This window comes from Triticum dicoccoides, chromosome 5B (genome assembly GCF_002162155.2).
Source record: "Triticum dicoccoides isolate Atlit2015 ecotype Zavitan chromosome 5B, WEW_v2.0, whole genome shotgun sequence".
Taxonomy (NCBI): domain Eukaryota; kingdom Viridiplantae; phylum Streptophyta; class Magnoliopsida; order Poales; family Poaceae; genus Triticum; species Triticum dicoccoides.
In genome coordinates, this window is record NC_041389.1 from 171,948,185 (window position 1) to 171,963,919 (window position 15,735).

The window sequence follows — 15,735 nt, forward strand, 5'->3', positions numbered from 1 at the left end:
TGGACTGCAATTTGCTCGACGTCTTCGAATGAGAACAAAGCTGACCCGACAGGGCCTCTGCTATTTATTTATTTATGAGAAAAAGGGGATACCCCCTGATTTCCATTAATAGAAATCATTAGATGTTCATAACACTATGCCCAGCCTGCTACACAGGTTTCATTCATTACAAGTTTCAGCAAAGTGCTCATGTCATAGCCACTGAATACATCACGAGTGCTACATACACTTCAAATAAAGAGACAATCATCCTACAGAGCACATCGATTTTGCCCATTATCTTCACAAGCTCTTTCATCTCCTCATTGCTGTTAAGGCCGTTCAACAGCTGTTGCTTGGCCATGATCAGAAGAACTGCATCTTTAACCTTCTGCTCTGCATCTTCTTCTTCTGTCGTTCCTTCAGTTACTTGTCCAACACCCCAACCTGCTGGTATTGGGATTCCTCGGCTAACCAAATAATCAGCCTAGTTGCATTCCCCCACATCAGCAACTTCCCAGAAATACAAATCACACGAATCTTCCCTTTTCTGCACGAATCAAATTGGAAGATCATCAACCAAATTATTAAAAAAATCAGCAACTCAAAGCAGCAGAACAACACTTAAACATATTATTACCCCACGATTCAGCCATTTGTAGAAGACTCGGCCAGGGTTGAGGATTGTGGTTGAGACGCGATGGATGACTCTGCGTGATCTGCAGTAGTGGCACCGCACCAACGACAGCGGGTTGCGATGAGCAATCGGCTGTGGTGCGCGGGCCGGTGGGGGTGGAATGAGATCCACAGGCGATGGTACGGGCGGCGACTTGGCACATATCTGGTTGTTGCCTGCTGAAGAGCAGGTGGACGAGCAGCCAGCGGACATGGTTGCTGAGGCCAGAGCTTCTGATGCTAGGCAGAGTAAGTAGAGAAGAGGAGAAGCGAACGTTGGATATGTCAGTTTCATTACTAGCAAAGTAGCATAGCACCATATATAGTCATAGTCTAGGTTTGGATTCGAACCAGCTACAGGAGCACGTCTCTCTTTTTTCTAAAACTCGGCAATGTCTCTTTACTGGTACACTAGCTTGTTTTGTACGCCTTCCCAAGTCTTTGATTTTCTTTCCCTTTTTTGTGAGGAAGGAAGGAGGACAAAATTGAGAGTTCCTGGGACTCGAAACAAGGACCTCTCGGTTGAAAACCAAGGGTGCTAGTCACTTATGTGGCGAACGTTCCCTGTGAGGAGGACGACAGATGTACGCATTTTCCTCGTAGTTTTAGTTGCGACACAAGATCGAACGGTCGCAGTTTCAGGAGTGTTATCAGGCCAACGAGCCCAGTTTTTCTTTTCTTCCTATATATAAAAAAGTATGCTACTTGGTGTGGGCTTAGTCAACAAACGATTGTGCCAACCTTGACCGTTGGATTGACATTCAACGTTTGTCGTGTTTCTTCAGTCTCTTCTTCCTCGAGCCGCCAAAGCCAAACCAGCGCCGGCGGGACCGCCTGCTCCCGCCTCCTACGGCTGGCTGTGCTGCCGCGCACACATTGTGGCCACATCGCACCCTAAAATTCTACGCATCTTCCCCGGCTCCTGTCTGTTCCCGTCCGAGGCCTCACCATCGTCCTCCGCCTTGGTTCGCTCGCCACGGCGCCGCCCTCTGGTGTTGCCAACATGGTCAACAACCGAGAGGAATAAGGAGATGACTGTACATGATGAGGATGACAGTAGGGACCCAGCAGCGCGCGCAGTAATTTTGTTTTTTCGGGACGGAGAAGGGTATCAACTGGGTTGTGCGGGACCCGTGGCCCGTCTAGCCCCGGCTTTTATTTCATGTGTTTAGCACATGACCAGCCCAGTTTGTTTTTTTCCTTTCTGAAAATGGCTAGCCAGCTATTTTGTTTTTTGCAGAATAACCAACGTAGGCCTACTTGCTTTTCTACGCCCTGCTGGGCCAGAAATCTTTCAAGACGAGGAGGGATGCATCTTGCCCAGAAAATGGGCTATAAGTAATAAGAAATGGGCTATAAGTAATAATAAATGCGTTGTAAAATGAAAAAATACGGCAAACAGGCTATTAGTTCCAAAATATTGTTTTCTTTCGGATTTTGATATTTTAAATTTCATTGTTTTTGTGCGGGTAAAATTTCATTGAATTTAAATCAAGGTATATTTAGATTTAAAATTAATTTGAATCTGGCTAGAAATTTCGGGTTGTATGCTGTTTGGGACAGATTTGGAGGCTGACTCGTGGGTCTACTAGGTTGACGTGTACTTTGGCTTTGTCAACTTAGTCCACAAACGATTCTTGCAGCAGTGACCGTTGGATGTTAATCCAACGGCCGTGCTGCTTCTTCAATATCTGATCTTCTTGCTCCAGCCGCCCAAACCAGCTCTGGTGGGACTGCCTGCTCCCGCCTCCCGTGGCCGGCCGTGCTGCCGCATAGGCCGCACCGCCCCACCCTACTTCATTGCTAGCCAGGCCATTCCTCTACTCACCCACACCTCCTGTTATTTTCCGACGATGGCAGCCAGACCAGTAAACCCTCGTACTCCCCACCGCATGGGAAACCATTATCGAGTCTTCCCCGGCTCGATGTCGTTCCCTTCCTAGGCCTCACCGTCGTCCACCGCCATGGTGCTCTCGGCGCGGCCTGGTCAACGTGGTCAACGAACGACATCCATCGGACGTGGACTATACGTGGAGAGGCTGACAGCTAGGTCCACGGCCGCGCGCAAGGAAATGCCTCCTTATTACACGCAAAATAATGATTCCTCCACCTGACAGCTAGGACCCACCGGAAGGGCCTCTGTATTTCGTGAAAAAAACGTTCCCACCGCTGACAGGTCGGACCCACCAGCTATATCTTCGCACGCAAGGAAGTGCCTCCTTATTATGCATAAAAATATGAAGACCCCCCTGCTAGCTGGGACCCAGCATAGTGGGAGGATGCTTGTGGGCCAACTAAGTTGACGGGGACGGAGGGCTTTGTCAACTTAGTCAATATGAACGATTCTAGCTCCAGTTACCGTACGATGTCCATCCAACGGCCGTAGTGCTTCTTCAACCTCTGGTCTTCGTGCTCCAGCCGCCCCAACCAGCGTCGGTCGTGCCGCGTGCTCCTGCCTCCCGTGGCCGGCTGTGATGCCGCGGAGGCCTCACTGAAGGAAATATGCCCTAGAGGCAATAATAAAGTTATTATTTATTTCCTTATAACATGATAAATGGTTATTATTCATGCTAGAATGTATTAACCGGAAACATAATACATGTGTCAATACATAGACAAACATAGTGTCACTAGTATGCCTCTACTTGACTAGCTCGTTGAATCAAAGATGGTTAAGTTTCCTAGCCATAGACATGAGTTGTCATTTGATTAACGGGATCACATCATTAGGAGAATGATGTGATTGACTTGACCCATTCCGTTAGCTTAGCACTTGATCGTTTAGTATGTTGCTATTGCTTTGACTTATACATGTTCCTACAACTATGAGATTATGCAACTCCCGTTTATCGGAGGAACACTTTGTGTGCTACCAAACGTCACAACATAATTGGGTGATTATAAAGGAGCTCTACAGGTGTCTCCGAAGGTACATGTTGAGTTGGCGTATTTCAAGATTAGGATTTGTCACTCCGATTGCCGGAGAGGTATCTCTGGGCCCACTCGGTAATGCACATCACTATAAGCCTTGCAAGCATTGTAACTAATAAGTTAGTTGCGGGATGATGTATTACGGAACGAGTAAAGAGACTTGCTGGTAACGCGATTGAGCTAGGTATTGAGATATCGACGATCGAATCTCGGGTAAGTAACATACCGATGACAAAGGGAACAACGTATGTTGTTATGCGGTTTGACCGAAAAAAATCTTCATAGAATATGTAGGAGCCAATATGAGCATCCAGGTTCCGCTATTGGTTATTGACCGGAAACATGTCTCGGTCATGTCTACATAGTTCTCGAACCCGTAGGGTCCGCACCGCTTAAGGTTTCGATGACTATTTTATTATGAGTCTATGAGTTTTGATGTACCGAAGGAGTTCGGAGTCCCGGATGAGACCGGGGACATGACGAGGAGTCTCGAAATGGTCGAGACGTAAAGATCGGTATATAGGACGGACATCGGAAAGGTTCCGAGTGATTCGGTATTTTTTGGAGTACCGGGGAGTTGCGGGAATACGGGGAAGAGTATTGGGCCTTAATGGGCCTTAGTGGGAAGGAACCAGGAGGTGGCGCGCGCCCCTCCCAAGCCCAGTCCGAATTGGACAAGGGGTTTGGGGCGTGGCCCCCCTCTCCCTTCCTTCTCCACTCCCCTCCTTTCCCCCCTTCTCCTAGTTGGACTAGGAAAGAAGGAGTCCTACTCCCGGTGGGAGTAGGACTCCCCTTGGCGCACCCCTCCTTGGCCGGCCACCCCCTCCCCCTTGGCTCCTTTATATACGGGGGCAGGGGGGCACCCCATGACACACAAGTTGATCTTCGTGATCGTTCCTTAGCCGTGTGCGGTGCCCCCCTCCACCATATTCCACCTCGATCATATCGTAGCGGTGCTTAGGCGAAGCCCTGCGTCGGTAGAACATCATCACCGTCACCACGCCATCGTGCTGACAGAACTCATCCCCGACACCCTCCTGGATCGGAGTCCGGGGATCGTCATCGAGCTGAACGTGTGCTGAACTCGGAGGTGCCGTACGTTCAGTACTTGGATCGGTCGGATCGCGAAGACGTATGACTACATCAACCGCGTTGTCATAACGCTTCCGCTTTCGGTCTATGAGGGTACGTGGACAACACTCTCCCCTCTCGTTGCTATGCATCACCATGATCTTGCGTGTGCGTAGGATAATTTTTGATATTACTACATTCCCCAACAGTGGCATCCGTGCCTGGTTTTATGCGTAGATGTCATATGCACGAGTAGAACACAAGTGAGTTGTGGGCGATACAAGTCATACTGCTTACCATCATGTCATACTTTGGTTCAGCAGTATTGTGAGATGAAGCGGCCCGGACCGACATTACGTGTACGCTTACGTGAGGCTGGTTTCACCGTTACGAGCACTCGTGCTTAAAGGTGACTGGCGGGTGTCTGTCTCTCTCACTTTAGTTGAACTGAGTGTGGCTACGCCCGGTCCTTGCGAAGGTTAAAACAGCACTAACTTGACAAATTATCGTTGTGGTTTTGATGCGTAGGTAAGAACGGTTCTTGCTCAGCTCGTAGCAGCCACGTAAAATTTGCAACAATAAAGTAGAGGACGTCTAACTTGTTTTTGCAGGGCATGTTGTGATGTGATATGGTCAAGACGTGATGCTATATTTTATTGTATGAGATGATCATGTTTTGTAACCGAAGTTATCGGCCACTGGCAGGAGCCATATGGTTGTCGCTTTATTGTATGAAATGCAAACGCCCTGTAATTGCTTTACTTTATCACTAAGCGGTAGCAATAGTCGTAGAATCAATAGATGGCGTAACGACAACGATGCTACGATGGAGATCAAGGTGTCGCGCAGGTGACGATGGTGATCACGATGGTGCTTCGGAGATGGAGATCACAAGCACAAGATGATGATGGCCATATCATATCACTTATATTGAATGCATGTGATGTTTATCCTTTATGCATATTATCTTGCTTTGATTGACGGTAGCATTTTAATATGATCTCTTACTAAATTATCAAGAGGTGTTCTCCCTGAGTATGCACCGTTGCGAAAGTTCTTCGTGCTGAGACACCACGTGATGATTGGGTGTGATAGGCTCTACGTTCACATACAACGGGTGCAAAACAGTTGCACACGCGGAATACTCAGGTTAAACTTGACGAGCCTAGCATATACAGATATGGCCTCGGAACACGGAGACCGAAAGGTCGAACGTGAATCATATAGTAGATATGATCAACATAGTGATGTTCACTATTGAAAACTACTCCATCTCACGTGATGATCGGACATGGTTTAGTTGATTTGGATCACGTGATCACTTAGATGATTAGAGAGATGTCTATCTAAGTGGGAGTTCTTAAGTAATATAATTAATTGAACTTAAATTTATCATGAACTTAGTCCTGGTAGTATTTTGCAAATTATGTTGTAGATCAATAGCTCGCGTTGTTGCTTTCACATGTTTATTTTGATATGTTCCTAGAGAAAAATTGTGTTGAAAGATGTTAGTAGCAATGATGCGGATTGGATCCGTGATCTGAGGTTTATCCTCATTGCTGCACAGAAGAAATATGTCCTTAATGCACCGCTAGGTGACATACCTATTGCAGGAGCAGATGCAGAAGTTATGAACGTTTGCCTAGCTCAATATGATGACTACTTGATAGTTTAGTGCAACATGCTTAACGGCTTAGAATCGGGACTTCAAAGACGTTTTGAACATCATGGACCATATGAGATGTTCCAGGAATTGAAGTTAATATTTCAAGCAAATACCCGAGTTGAGAGATATGAAGTCTCCAACAAGTTTTATAACTAAAAGATGGAGGAGAATCGCTCAACTAGTGAGCATGTGCTCAGATTGTCTGGGTACTTCACTCGCTTGAATCAAGTGGGAGTTAATCTTCCAGATAAGATAGTGAATGACAAAATTCTCTAGTCACCATCACTAAGTTACTAGAACTTTGTGATGAACTATAGTATGCAAGGGATGACGAAAATGATTCCCGAGCTCTTCATGATATTGAAATTGACGAAGGTAGAAATCAAGAAAGAGCATCAAGTGTTGATGATTGACAAGACCACTAGTTTCAAGAAAAGGGCAAAGGGAAAGAAAGGGAAACTTCAAGTAGAATGGCAAACAAGTTGTCACTCCCATGAAGAAGACCAAAGCTGGACCAAAGCCTGAAACTGAGTGCTTACACTGCAAAGGAAATGGTCACTGGAAGCGGAAATGCCCTGAATATTTGGTGGATAAGAAGTATGGCAAAGTAAACAAGGGTATATTTGATATACAAGTTATTGATGTGTGCCTTACTAGTGTTTATAGTAGCCCCTGAGTATTTGATACTTGTTCGGTTGCTAAGATTAGTAACTCGAAATAGGAGTTACAGAATAAACAAAGACTAGTTGAAGGGGAAGTGACGATGAGTGTTGGAAGTAGTTCCAAGATTGATATGATCATCATCGCACACTCCCTATACTTTCGGGATTAATGTTAAACCTAAATAAATTTTATTTGGCGTTTGCGTTGAGCATGAATATGATTTTATCATGTTTATTGCAATATGGTTATTCATTTAAAGTCAGAGAATAATTGTTGTTCGGTTTAAATGAATAAAACCTTCAAATGGTCATTGAGGGAGTCCTGGACTAGGGGGTGTCCGGATAGCCGGACTATCATCATCGGCCGGACTCCAAGACTATGAAGATACAAGATTGAAGACTTCGTCCCGTGTCCAGATGGGACTTTCCTTGGCGTGGAAGGCAAGCTTGGCGATACGGATATGTAGATCTCCTACCATTGTAACCGACTCTGTGTAACCCTAGCCCTCTCCGGTGTCTATATAAACCAGAGGGTTTTAGTCCATAGGGGGAACAACCATTACAACAATCATACCATAGGCTAGCTTCTAGGGTTTAAGCCTCCTTGATGTCGTGGTAGATCCACTCTTGTACTACCCATATCATCAATATCAATCAAGCAGGAGTAGGGTTTTACCTCCATCGAGAGGGCCCGAACCTGGGTAAAAACATCGTGTCCCTTGTCTCCTGTTACCATCCGCCTAGACGCACAGTTCGGGACCCCCTACCCGAGATCCGCCGGTTTTGACACCGACATTGGTGATTTCATTGAGAGTTCCTCTGTGCCGTCACGATCAGGAAGGATGCCTCTTCCCGTCTTTAAAGACGGTATCATCGCCAAAGGAGCCTTGGCCGCCGGCCAAACTATCCGGCTAGGTGGTTTTCTCATGACCGCCGGTTCGGCCACCGCTTCGACGATGACCTCTCGGGTCATCAAAAGCAATATTCACGTCAACTCAGAATTCGCCGAGCAGCTGGATCCAATAGAGCTCTCGTCCGTAAACGAGCTCTTGGATCGCATCGCCACCCTGGGAGTCGCTACAGACTACAATCAGATTGGGCTTAAAACCGATCTGAAAGAGATCAACTCTCCCCAGGTTACCCACCACATTGCGGTGGTAGAGGAACAACGTGGCGACTCTTCTTCTGTATTGAAAACTAGTTATGTCCGGACTCTTGAACCCTCCATGCCGGATTCCCGCGGAGGGACAAACGTCGATCAAGCACTTAACCTAAAATCAGGCATCAGACCAGACTCATGGGACAACGTCCAGCAATCCAAGCTTCCAAATTCGGAAACTTTTCGGCCCTTGAGCCTCGAGATGGGTAGGGTTCCGGACTCAATTCCACCCACCCACCCAGACATATGCGATCTATCTCAAATCCGGCAAGAGCCCGCTGAAACAGTACATCATTACTGGGCCAGATTCCTCCTGGTTATGGACAGGATAAAGGACTGCCATGAGGAAAACGCAATTTCAATTTTCTGCAATAATTGCACGGACGAGGGAATCTTGAACGCCGTCAGTCGTCGTGAAATTACACGCTTCGCCGATCTGGCATCCATAGTTCGAAAGTACTATGCGATGGAGAGTTTCCGGAAAACTGAAACTAAGTTTTGGGACAATCCGGCCCCGAATACAACCCTAGTCCGAAACAAAAGGATGCATCACACTCAGGCACCAGGTACAAAAACCAAAAAACAAAAACCCCATAAAGGGCACGGAACCGTACTGGAGGGATGGCTCAGCGGACCCTGTAAAATTCACAGTATAGAAGGCGCCACTCCAACACATAGCCTTCGAGCATGTTGGATACTGCGGCAGGTGGCCAAAAGTGGCGAAGAGCTTCTAGCCTCGGAGAACCACTCCAACAGTACCAGTACGGTGTCAACAGTCTTCGAGACTTTCGCATCAAATAATATGCGGAAACGAACAATCCGCAGCCTCACCGAAGTCTACCAAGTAGCAACAACAAATCCATGGAGCAACACGGCCATCACCTTCAACGCCAGCGACGAACCTAAATTCCGAACAGCCCGAGCACCAGCCGCATTGGTCCTCAGTCCAATAGTGGATGGCTTTCGCCTTACCAAGGTACTCATGGATGGCGGCAGCGGATTAAACCTCATCTACGAGGAAACTCTTCAAAAAATGGAAATAGACTGGAGCCGCATTGAGCGAAGCAGCACAAACTTTAGAGGAATAATCCCTAGCCGGGAAGCACGCTGCACAGGAAAAATCACACTTGATGTGGTGTTCGGCTCGCCGGACAATTACAGGTCCGAGGAAGTCACGTTCCAAGTGGCCCCGTTCAGCAGCGGATATCACGCTATATTAGGACGAGAGGCATTCACAATTTTTCAAGCCATACCCCATTACGGGTACATGAAGCTTAAGATGCCCGGGCCCAGCGGAATAATCACTCTTGTCAGTGATCCAGACACAGCACTCCGCGCCGAAAACAAGACAGCCGCACTAGCCCTAGAGGCACTATCCGAAGCCTTAGCGGCAGAGGAGCTCATGGCGCTACGCTCCGCAGTGAACAGGGATGATGTGATACTCGATAAGAGGTCCAAGTCCACCTCTTTTAAACCAGCGGATGAAATAGTCAAATTCCAAGTCCATCCAACGGACCCAACAAAAACGGCCTCCATTGGGGCACAGTTAAACCCTGATGTAGACGCCGCACTGCGAGAATTCCTTCGGGAGAATTGGGACATCTTCGCCTGGCACCCTTCAGATATGCCAGGAATCCCACACAGATTGGCAAAACACAGCCTAAACATCCTAAAAGGATTCAAGCCAGTCAAATAGGCTCTTCGGCGATTTTCCGAACCCAAAAAACAGGCAATGGGAGAGGAGCTAGCCAAACTATTGGAAGCCGGATTCATCAGAGACATCAAACATCCGGACTGGCTAGCAAACCTGGTAATGGTACCAAAGAAGGACAAATCTTGGCGCCTATGTGTCGATTTTAAAGACATCAACAAGGCTTGTCCAAAGGATCCTTTCCCCCTTCCCCGCATCGATCAAATAATCGATGCTACTGCAGGGCACGATTCATTGTGCTTCCTCGACGCATACTCCGGCTACCATCAAATCAAGATGGTGGAGGCGGACCAAGCCGCAACGGCATTCATTACTCCGTATGGACCATTCTGCTTCAACACGATGCCCTTCGGACTCAAAAACGCCGGCGCAACATATCAGCGCATGATTCAGACATGCCTGGCTACCCAGATCGGTAAAACAGTAGAGGCATACGTAGACGATGTGGTCGTCAAGACCAAACACGTCGAAACTCTAGTAGATGACTTGAGGCTCACATTCGATAACCTCCGAGCATATGACATAAAGCTGAACCCGGAAAAATGCGTTTTTGGTGTACCAGCCGGAAAGCTCCTGGGCTTCATTGTATCCGGTAGAGGAATTGAAGCAAACCCAGCCAAGATCCGAGCTCTGTCGCAACTGGATATTCCAAAAGACCTCAAACAAATACAAAAATTGACTGGATGCATGGCAGCTCTAAGCCGCTTTATCTCCCGTTTAGGAGAAAAGGCTTTGCCCCTCTATCGCCTCCTCAGGCGCACTGAACACTTCGAGTGGACGGATGCCGCCACGGCCGGACTCGAAGAAATAAAGGCCATATTGGCAACATATCCGGTCCTGGCCACGCCTAACCTGGGCGAACCCATGTTATTATATATCGCCGCAACACATCAAGTTGTCAGCGCAGTCCTCGTCGTCGAACGAAAAGCAGAAGGACACAAATTCCCTCTTCAAAAGCCAGTGTACTACGTATCCACTGTCTTAACTCCATGCAAGTCCCGGTACCCGCATTATCAAAAGATAGCGTACACGGTGTTTATGGCATCCCGGAAGCTGCGACACTACTTTCAAGAGTGTTCAATAACAGTAGCCTCTGAGGTACCCCTCAACGACATTATAAACAACCGCGACGCGACGGGCAGGATTGCAAAATGGGCCATTGAGCTCTTACCATTTGACATAACTTATAAACCTCGGCGAGCTATAAAGTCGCAAGTCTTGGCTGACTTCGTCGCCGAATGGACTGAAGCCAAACTCCCAAAAGAGTACGGCGCATACTCCAATTGGATTATGCACTTCGACGGCTCCAAAATGTTGGCCGGCTTGGGGGCTGGCGTCGTATTGACGTCCCCAACCGGAGACATAGTCCAATACGTACTTCAGATAATGTACACGGACTCCAACAATACAGCCAAATACGAGGCCCTCCTACATGGTCTTCGGATGGCAATCTCCATGGGCATTCAGCGCTTAGAGGTGCGCGGGGATTCAAACCTTGCAATATCCCAAGTAAATGGAGACTTTGACGCCAAGGATCCGAAAATGGCAGCCTATCGTAAAGCTGTCCTCAAAATGTCAGCTCGGTTCGAAGGACTCGAATTCCACCATGTAGCCCGGGATAATAACCAAGCAACCGACGTGTTGGCACGCATCGGCGCGAAACGCGACGCTGTCCCTCCAAACATCTTCCTGGAACGGCTCTTTAAGCCATCCGTACTATGGAAGAGGAGTCCGGAAATAACAACCCGGAAACAACCGCGCCACCCAACACAGAACAATCTGACATAATCGGCGGTTCAACCGATGAAATAACACCTTCAGCCCACGAAATAATGGCGGTAATTGCCCCATGGACAGAACCATTCCTAGCCTACTTAATTAGGCAGGAACTTCCCGAAGACCAAAATGAGGCCCGCTGCATAGTTCGGCGATCTAAAGCCTACAAGGTCCATGAGGGAGAACTTTATAAGAAAAGCACAAGCGGAGTCCTTCAAAGGTGCATCTCCAAAGAGGAAGGGTGAAATCTTCTGGCTGAAATTCACGCCGGACTAGGCGGACACCATGCTGCAGCCCGGGCCCTTGTAGGTAAGGCCTTCCGCATAGGATTTTATTGGCCGACGGCCCGGGCAGATGCTCAGGACTTAGTCCAAAGATGCGTCGGTTGTCAGCTCTTTGCTAATCAGAGCCATATGCCACCCACCGCCCTCAAAACTATACCCATTACCTGGCCGTTCGCGGTCTGGGGGCTTGACATGGTTGGACCCCTTAAAGGGGGAACCCACAAGCAAAAGTACCTATTGGTCATGGTGGATAAATTCACCAAATGGATAGAGGCCAAACCAGTTAAAACGGCCGAATCCGGACCACTGATAGACTTCATATCCGGGGTAGTACACCGTTATGGCGTCCCCCACAGCATCATCACCGATAACGGCACGAACTTCACGGCCGATGAGGTTAAACTCTGGTGCAAAAATATGGGCATTAAGCTCGACTACGCTTCAGTCTATCATCCTCAAACCAACGGACAAGTTGAGCGAGCAAATGGTCTAATAATGAGCGGCATCAAGCCCAGACTAGTGCGGTCCCTCACAGAATCTAACACGCACTGGGTAGAGGAGCTCGACTCCGTACTCTGGGCGCTGCGGACCATGCCAAACCGTACTACCAGATTCACACCGTTCCTTATGGTATACGGCACAGAGGCAGTTTTGCCCTGCGATATAATTCATGACTCACCTCGAGTGCGCATGTATGAAGAAAGAGAAGCCGAGCTGGATCGGCAGGACAGCTTGGACGCATTAGAGGAGGAGCGCGACGTGGCAAAGGCTCGTTCTGCATTCTATCAGCAGCAGGCTCGAAGATATCAAAGCAGAGAAGTACGGGCTAAAACATACAATGTTGGCGAACTAGTTCTACTCCTGTCGGACAAGAAAAAGGACAAACTCAAGCCCAAATGGGAAGGTCCCTTCATCATCGACCAAGTCCTGACCGGCGGAGCATACCGTCTGCGAAACGCATCGGACAACCGACTCGAGCCAAACCCATGGAACGCAGCCCGCCTCCGAAGATTCTATGCCTAGCGCCGGACTCAGAGTTCGTCTCCTTCCCCCGTCCACATTTTATACTTCAGTTGCCTTTTATCTCTCTTTTTCTTCTTTTTCACTTTCTTCATAAAGCCCTTGAGGGCCTATTTGCGCATTGTTCGCACACACTTGATGTGCTACCCGCACTCATTATACCTGGGGGCTTCTTTAACAGAAGCTTACTTATACGGGCTTCATGCCCAGCACATGTGTCAAACTTCCACATGTACCTTTTATTCACCATTATATGCATCGATATGACTTAAGTTTCGGCCAAGCTGGGTTGCCTGGCTCGTGTGCTTACCCCTACGTTCCCAATTGTTTGGCTAGGAGGTAAAGGGAGCACCTCTGCGATTGTTACTGCCTGGTCAGCCGGATGTGTACCTCAGACTGGGTGAAGCCGAAAGCTAGCGTTCTTAAGGGAATATTCGGTCGGTGACTTGAAAGATGATTTTTTACACATTTATTTATCTTCCCCCAGATGTTTTCCTACTCTTTTCGCAGTCCGGACATGCACTTTAGGGCATGCCTCCCAGGGAAAGGAACCCTTAACGGAACTATTCTCCCTGGAAGATGTTTCTTACTAACCATGTAATATAACATAACTAGTTGGGCACTTGTTTGATAAAGCACTAATGACCCCTACGCCTGGTCTCCATGCATGCCCTGGTTTTTTCATAACCGAGAAGGCATTCGGACACACTCCGGACTCTAGGGTCCCGAGGTTGAAGCGAAAAGGTTGGCAAAGACAAACATCTACAATTCGGCTAGAAGGCATTTTACATGTCATTTTAAATACATCGTCAAATCGACTGACTGTACTCCTCCTCAATCCCGTCTAACAGGCTGTCTAATTTACAGTCCCGTTGGGAATACTTAGCGGCCAACTCTACTTGGCCGTACACTAAGCTCACAGGGCTCCTTCCCATCGGGCCCCACAGGTCCGACCTCGGCCATGTGGTTTGGATCCGCCTTCTTGTACCGCATCTTCACCATGGCCCAGGCCTCCCTGGCACCTTGACGGCAAGCCGATATCTTCCATAAACGGAGGCGCTGCCGCGCTCCCTGAAGCTTCTCCGCAAGCTCTCCAAGGCCCTCGGGTAGGGAGAGGGACGGCCATAGGGCCTGGACGACGCCACTCATCGCCTGTCGAACACGTTCGAGCAGTTGCACCAGCTCGGGAAGTTGTTCACCCGTCGAACCGGGCATTTCCTCCGCAGGGCGACCTGTGAGCACACCTACAGACATATTTCTGTCAATTGGCTTCCTCGCCGAACTCTTCTTTTCAAAAGAATTCGCTCAAGCACTTACCATAGATGCCGCGACGAAGCCGCTGATTCTCCTTCACGGAGCCAGACAGCTCGGCCCGAACACCTTTCAGCTCTTCCCCAAGCTGGGTGTGGGCATCCTGGAGTTTGTTCCTCTGCTGCTGCACCTTCATAAGCACCCTCTCGCCGGCCTTCAGCTGGCGCAGTAGGTGTTGCTTGTCCGGATCCAGTCCGGCAACATCTGCAATATCATTGTCAGACTTACACGCACGCCACACACCGCTTATCTTTTTGAAATAATGTCTTACCAGGGGGGTCTCTGTGTCTCCTCCTGCGGCAGCTAGTGCGGCCTCAAGTTGGGCCTTGCACTCTTGTAGCTCCTGGGACAGTTGGGTATTCTTCTCTGTAAGATCCTGCACATTAAAAGATCCTTAAATCAGTTATTTTAACTTCTTTAAGTCTCGGGGGCTACTGGCATATACCACTATTATAATCCCTTACCCATATGTCTTTTACATACTGCTCTGTGGCTCTGGTCAAACCATTTTGAGCAGCACGGAGGTGCGCGTCTCCCGCGTTAAAGGCATTCAACGCTTCAGGGGAGAAACACGCGTCACGAAAAAGTGTCCGGCGGCGCCTATGGTTCATGGCGCTCTCCACCACAGACCTGGTGGCGGACAGCCTGTCGGCATCCTTCGTTGGAGGAGTATCCGGCTCGCGCCTTGCACTCGCCTCCCCCTCCGGACCAGGTGTTGGAGCCTGGCTGGCGGAGGCTTGGTTGGCAACCTCTCCGGGCACAGTCCGGCGAGCGCTCTTTCTCCTAAAAAAGTCATGAGCATTAATACACCTCCTAGGAATCTTTTCCTAAATAATGGTCGCGAGCTATACCGTTGCGGTGACGTTTCGATTCGCACCGCACCCCTCTTCCGCCTGCGGGGCCGAACTGACCCTTGTTGGTCAGCCGGCGCGGGTTCGGCTTCCCGCCTTGAAGGCACCTCCTGCAAGACACCGTTGTATACGGTGGTCAGGAATGCGCAAGGATGAAGTAATGGTGTCAGGACTTCGATCATAATTACCTGGGAAGCCGGTGACAAGTCGGGGTAGTCAGCCGTGATGGCGACTAGAGTGTTGTCCATGCTGAGTTGGTGGAACACCCCGTCGATTAGCTCCAACTTTATGTCCGGATCCTCTTCGGAGGCCGGATCAAGGGATCTTCCTGGATCCTCGGGTTGTGGAGCCGGACTATGTATGCCCTCCACATCCCGACGCAGTTCCTGCGTCGAAATCGTAAAGTAAGGTACTTAACTTTGAAAGCGTGGGTCGGATAAATAAAACGTCCGCTTACCCAGCGTCGAGGGTTATTCATGGAGAACCCATTCAATGGGCTCGTCTGGAGGAAGTCCTCCTTCTCCCCCTTGTACAGGCCGGACAGAATCTTCACCAGATCTTCGGCCGATCCTGGCCCTTTGCGGCCATGACGGGTGGCATCATTCTCCCCGTTGAAATCCCACATGGGGCGGCCCCTGT